This window comes from Mus pahari, chromosome 9 (genome assembly GCF_900095145.1).
Source record: "Mus pahari chromosome 9, PAHARI_EIJ_v1.1, whole genome shotgun sequence".
In the NCBI taxonomy this organism is placed as follows: domain Eukaryota; kingdom Metazoa; phylum Chordata; class Mammalia; order Rodentia; family Muridae; genus Mus; species Mus pahari.
In genome coordinates, this window is record NC_034598.1 from 42,117,555 (window position 1) to 42,123,956 (window position 6,402).

A 6,402-nucleotide genomic window follows, 5' to 3' on the forward strand; every position below is an offset into this window, starting at 1 on the left:
CAAGGGAAGCCATCCCTGGGATTTCTCACGGCCGCTGGTCTATTCCTGCACTCCCATTCAGTCCCATTGATCTCTTTCTCATCAGGCCACAAATGAAACTGCTAAATCTTCTAGGCCTGTCTGCGTTGTTCCAAGGCTTTCCCATCTAATTAGTCCTTATTCCACTGGGCAGTGTCTGCAGCGGGTCCTGCTGTGACTGATAAGGACAACTGGACCTGGAGCCTTTTCAGGATGATTAGACTTCTTGAAGACTACTGAGCCTTCCATTCCATGATTCTGTCCATGGTTACCATAGAGTATGTGTTGTGTGTGCATGCATGTGGTGGGATGAGTGTGCATGTTCAAGTGTGTGGGGGTATGTGTGTATGTGAGTGTGTGTGTGGAGGTGTATGTGAGTGTGTGTGTGTGCACATGGGGGGTGAGTGTTTGTGTGTGCAAGTTTATGGGGATAAGGGTGTCTGTGGGGGGCTGTATGTGTGTATGTGTGGGTGTGTCTATGTGAGTGGGGTAGGTGTGTGGATGGGGTATGTATGTGGGTGTGTGTGAGTGTGTATGTATGTGTGTGGTAGTGGGCTAAGGAAAGATGTCTCCTATCAAATAAAGGAAGGTCTCTTCCTGCCCTTACTTTCCTAAGAGTTTTTTTTTTCTTCTCATAAACACATACTGAATTCTGTAGCTTGTTTTCTTCAGCCTTCAGAAGGATGCCTGGATGTTTCTGCTTTGTTCTATTAAAAGACTGAATCTAGGTGACTGAGGTTCAAACGTTAAACCAACCCGACATTTCAGGAATAAGCCAACATGGAAATAGCCCCAGAGATAGCCCAGGGGTCCAGCAGGGACCCTTCTCTGCTTGGCTGCCCACTCAAAGCCTCGCTTCACAGGCTCCTGTGGAGAAGCATGGCGAGGAGAATACAAGTGGAGACATAGAAATGAGCTCCTCTCAGTTCAGAAGCCTGGAGGTCTAAGGTCATGGAGACTACAGACCTGGTGTCTAGTGACTGCCTGTGTTCTGTTTCACTGCTATGCCATTATGTGGAAGAAGGGGGCTGTGTGGCTCTCCGTAGTCCCTTCTATACAGACACTAAACCCAGTGATGACTCCATCCTCAAGTTCAAATCTCCTCCTAATTCTACTACCTTGGGGCTTAAGATTGTAGCCTATGAATGTTAGAGGACCATGGACATAAATGCCACTGCACTCCCAGATGACTTAGATTGCAATACACACACACACACACACACACACACACACACACACACACACACACACATTTAATTGGGACTGGCTTACAGGTTCAGAGGTTTAGTTCATTATCATCAAGGCAGTAGCATGGCAGCGTCCAAGCAGGCATGGTGCAGGAGGAGTTGAGAGTTCTACATCTTCATCTGAAGGCTGGTAGGAGAAGATTGGTTTCCAGGCAGCTAGGAGGAGGGTCTTAAAGCCCACATCCACAGTGACACACCTACTCCAACAAGGCCACACCCACTCCAGCAAGACTACACCTCCTAACAGTGCCACTCCCTGGGCCAAGCGCATTCAAACCATCACAGCTGTTTGGCAGTTTTCAGAGTGTGGTCCAGTACCAACTCTCAGTGTGACACAGAGGGATAATTTGATGGTTTCCTTCAGTTTCATAGGAGAAAAGCAAAGGAGAGAAATAAAAGGCCACTGAGCCTCTCACACACATGAATCACGGCCATGAGTCATGGAAGTTACTCTGTGAGAGCCTCAGAGACAGCCAGGGAACCATGACAAAAGCTACAGAAGGTACCAACCCTTGAAGCTCTGCACATCTTTTAGTTAGCCTGGGGATCTTATGCACTTGTTGGTGCTGTAAATGACACCCTTAAAATCCATTTCTAATTGTTTCTTGATAGCAGAAAAGCAATTGGTTTTGCATATTGATCTTACGCTTTTCTGTTTGACTTTCTGTTACTGTTTTTGTGTCTGTCTCGTGAAGTCCGTGCTGCTCTCGAATTCTCTGTGGCCGAGGATGATCATGAACCCCTGACCTTCTGACCTCCACCCCCTAAGTGCTGAGATGACAAGCCTGTAGTTTGCTATGGCTATTTTGTGGGTTCTTCTTTCTTACACCCTTTTCTTCTACCCTTTCAGCCCCCTAACATTAGATAAGAGAGAAAAAGGGATAGAGAGAAAAGGAAAGAGATCCCTGAAAAAAGCCAAGGGTTGGAAAAGAGACGATGTCATCATTAAACTACTTACTGTCGATGAAGGGTGTTGAGTTTCCTAAGGCAAGTTTGATCTTCGCCATCTGCATATCTAATTTCTTATTGTTGTTGTTGTCTCTTCTTTGCACACAACTGCTTAGCAAACCATGACCAACAGCAACCAACAATCAATCAACCACCCAGCTCTTCTCAGAGCTCTAGCATTTTGGGGGGAGGGGGGGTTGGTGGGGAGAGGCTGCTGTGAGTTTATTTTCTGCTTTGTGCAAGACACAGTTATGGGGTCAGGAAAACTCAGTGCTGTGAACCAAGAGGGGGGCCCTCTCCAGCTCCTGCTGGTGTCTGTTGTTCAGCTTTCCTAGTTTACAGGGAGGATTGAGAGGGTGGGCTCTGGCTTAGCACCACTTGAGCTTGGGCAGGCTGCTTTTGGACAGGTCAGGACTGGGCCCTGGGGTTGGTCTGGCCAGGATGGATGACCGGCTACATCTTCATGGTCTTAGGAGTCAGGCCACAGGCGACTGGGCTTCTGGAGGCCTGGGGAGATTCTGCCGGGTGTTCAGGTGATTCCAACACTGTAGCCACGAATGGGAGGGTGGATTTCCCGAAAAAGAAGCTGGCCTACCAGTGGCTGGGGTCGGCCTTGGGAAGACCAGGGGGGAGAGTGGAGCATGGTGGCCCCTGGGTACTTGGCACTTCTGCCGGAGTTGTTGCTGGACAAGGAGTCCAGGCATCCTGGATTGTAGTCATGGGTAGCCACAAGTGAGCCACTGGAAGGGATAGCTGCTGTGCTTCAGGGCTCACTGATGTGCAATGGGTCTTTGGTGCAAGGGTGCAAGGTCGTTGGTGCAATGGGGCACTAGGCAGTGGAGCCCATGTGCAAAGATAACCCAAAAAACACCACTACTTTAGGACCCTCGCACTGAAAAGTCCCCAGACTTCCAAATGTCACACGATTGCCCAAACTACCTGAAGGTGGTAAAATCTCTGCTGGAGCATGGGGCAAATCATAGTCAGATGCTGTGGACACTCTGAAGCAGTCCTGTATCCCACACCTGGAATGAAATTAAAAACATATACTTATAATATTTCTGAAACCAAAACTCCTAAACTGTCTCTACACAAACCTGTGCCACCACACCCAATTTGACCTTCTACTTTGGACCTCTTCCTGCTGACGGCCCACAGCAACATCTCCTTTGTCTCTTTTCCTTACATTTCACCTTCTGCTCTTTGTCCCAGATTTCTATGACTTCCTACCTTGTCACATACATCACAAATATTTCCTCCTGGTACTTTAGTTGTTTTTTATATTAGTTATTATGGTTTTCTTTTCTTTTTTAATATTTGTTTGTTTGAGACAGGGTCTTTTTACATAGACCAGGCTGTCTTGGAACGCACTATGTAGACCAGGCTAGCCTTATTTATTTGTTTATTTATTTATTTGAGACAGAATCTTTCTGCATAGCCCAGGCTGTCTTGGAACTCACTATGTAGACCAGGCTAGCTTTATTTATTTATTTATTTATTTGAGGCAGAATCTTTCTGCATAGCCCAGGCTGTCTTGGAACTCACTATGTAGACCAGGAACTCACTATGTAGACCAGGCTAGCCTTATTTATTTATTTATTTATTTATTTATTTATTTATTTATTTGAGATAGAATCTTTCTGCATAGCCCAGGCTGTCTTGGAACTCACTATGTAGACCAGGCTAGCATCAAACTCTCATAGAGATAGACCTGCCTTTGCCTGCACTACCACCCCAGTGCTAGTATTTAAAAGCCTGGCTACTTGTATATGGTTTTCTTAGATTTATTTTGTTTTATTTTTATGTGTATGAATGTTTTACCTGCAGGTATGCATGTATACCGTTTGAGGGTCTGGTGCCTACAGAGGCTAGAAGAGGACATCAGATTCCCTGGAACTGGAGTTACAGATGGGTATAAGTCACCCTGTGGGTGCTGGCCACCGAACCTGAGTCTTCTGCAAAAGCAATAGGCGCTCTTAACTAGTGAGCCATCTCTCTAGCCTGTCACATTTTTAAAAGTTGTTCTAAAGGGTTTTCTCTCATGTCCGTGGTCCTTCCTTTGAGCCACGATGAGAGCACTGCTTCCCATATGCAGGTAAGGCCCCTGCTTTCTCCCAACACGTATGACCTCATGTCTCACATCCGATCCCAAGTATGAAGGAAAGAGGTCAGTCTCATCTCCTCACGCATGCCCAGAGTACACCCCCCAAGGACTCTTCCCCAGAGATGTGCAACATTCCCTTTGTCCTAGGTAGATCCCAGTGCCCTTGGCCTGTTTCTGGATCCCTTATCTATCACAGGTCCATCTGTCCTCTCTTGTTCTGACCCAAGGCCAAGGTCATCTCTGGAAGAACTGCTAAGCTGGTACCCTCTGCAGACCTTGTCATGGCTTTCTGGCTGTCCTGAGGATCTCACAGAGTAACCCCCCTGAGTCGTGGCAAGATCTATAGATGTGATGTGCAGTGGCCTTTAGCTTTTCACCATTGCTTTTCTTCTGGAACTGAAGGAGACCTTTGGTCCTGTCCCTCTGTCTCCCTCTGGTAGTCAGTACTGGGCCACACCCAACTCACCCTTGTGAATGGGTAAAATTCCTAGGCAAGACCAGCAGTGACTTTTTTTTTTTCCTTTTTCCCTCCTTGCTGCATTGTCTTGTAGCCTGTGGTATTGTTTGCATGCACAATGAGCATACTTTCCTCCTGTGTGGAACAGCCAAGTCACTCCCAAAGCCGGGTTTTTAAAAGCAGGAGCCACCTCTCCCATAGCTTTCAGCAAGGAGGGGAGGGGCAGGCTTCAGTCTGCAAATTACAGCTCGGGTGCTTTAATATGCCCTAAAAATACCTCCCATTTGCATCTCCTGCCAGCCAGTGTTTAGGAGACTTTTTTACTTGAGGATTCCTGGGGCAGCGATGGACAGACGGGCCATTACTGAGGCTCCTTCCCCAGTTTCTTCTCATTCTGCTCCAACTCCACGGCACCTTCCAGGAAGAGAGGAAATCTTCCTGCGAGTGCAGGAAGCGAGATTAATGCTGACAAATGGAGCAGCCTCTGCCCTGCATGTCAGCTCCTGGGTTTTTGTCTTCCTTTTTATAATAAAGAAAGAGTTTCATGATTGTTTTTTTTTCCCCCTTCATGGCTAATTTGAGATTCCGGTTATTTAAGGAGCCAGAGATGGAAGCCAGATGACTCAGCCCCGCCACGGGGAGGGATTTCCTTAAAAGACCTCTCAGTTTGTGGGAGCGTGGACCAGCGTGACTGTTCACAACTTGCTCCTCACTCCTGGAGCTGCCCGCTCAGACACCAGACCACGTGGCAAAGAGCTCGCTGGGTCTAAAAATAATGTGCCTGCCCATCACAGCAGCTTCTGTTCTCGGGATGGACAGAAGCCGCAGCTTGTCTTCGTCTGCTGGAGGGCTTTCTGAGCATCTGGGAGCAGCGGCCACTACACCTGGCTGCACAGCCTCTGGACATACTGCTGAGCATGACCCTGTCCCAGTCTGTCCCCTCAGCTTGTTACCCACAGCCAGAGGACCAACCCGGTGTGATGTTTCTGTCATAGCTGTCAGATGGGCTCTTTGGTCCTTTGGGAGCTGTGGACCCTGCAGAGACAATAAATTTTTCAAGCCTGTGCTTTCTGTCCCTGGTCTGTAAGGACTCTGTACACTGCTGGGTGGATCATCTTCTGCATTTGGGGAAGACATTTTGGTGGGTGGTCCTGAGTGTGGGCCCAAGGATGTTGGGATCAGAGAGGAAATTCCCCTGCACAACCTTCACAGCTGATGATTACCACAGATCTGGCCCCCATAATGCCCCCCTCGGGCTGCCTGGTTACAGGCTGGCCAGTGGTGCCAGATAAATAGATGGACTCCAGGACAAAATGTCCAAATGACCCTTCTTTCTGATTTGAGGCCAGTGCAGAGGGAGAAGCCACTAGGCATGAGGTTCAGGCTCTAGAGAGCCTCGTGGCCTGTTATGTCTCTGCCAGGGCAGCCTTTGCCTCCAGGAGAGAGCCCAATTCAGGAGCAGGAGGTAGGGCTTAAGAAGGAGTCTTTCATCAGCAGTGGTGGTGCACGCCTTTAATCTCAGCACTCAGGAGGCAGAGGCAGAGGCAGAGGCAGAGGCAGAGGCAGAGGCAGAGGCAGAGGCAGAGGCAGAGGCAGAGGCAGAGGCAGAGGCAGAGGCAGAGGCAGAG

The 6,402-nt window shown here is 48.4% G+C and overlaps 1 pseudogene; it reads right to left on the minus strand.

Annotated features, from left to right (window-relative positions):
* Positions 1 to 2,621: 2,621 nt before the first annotated feature.
* The window catches only part of LOC115064678, a 19,371-nt pseudogene continuing 15,590 nt past the window's right edge, over positions 2,622 to 6,402 (minus strand).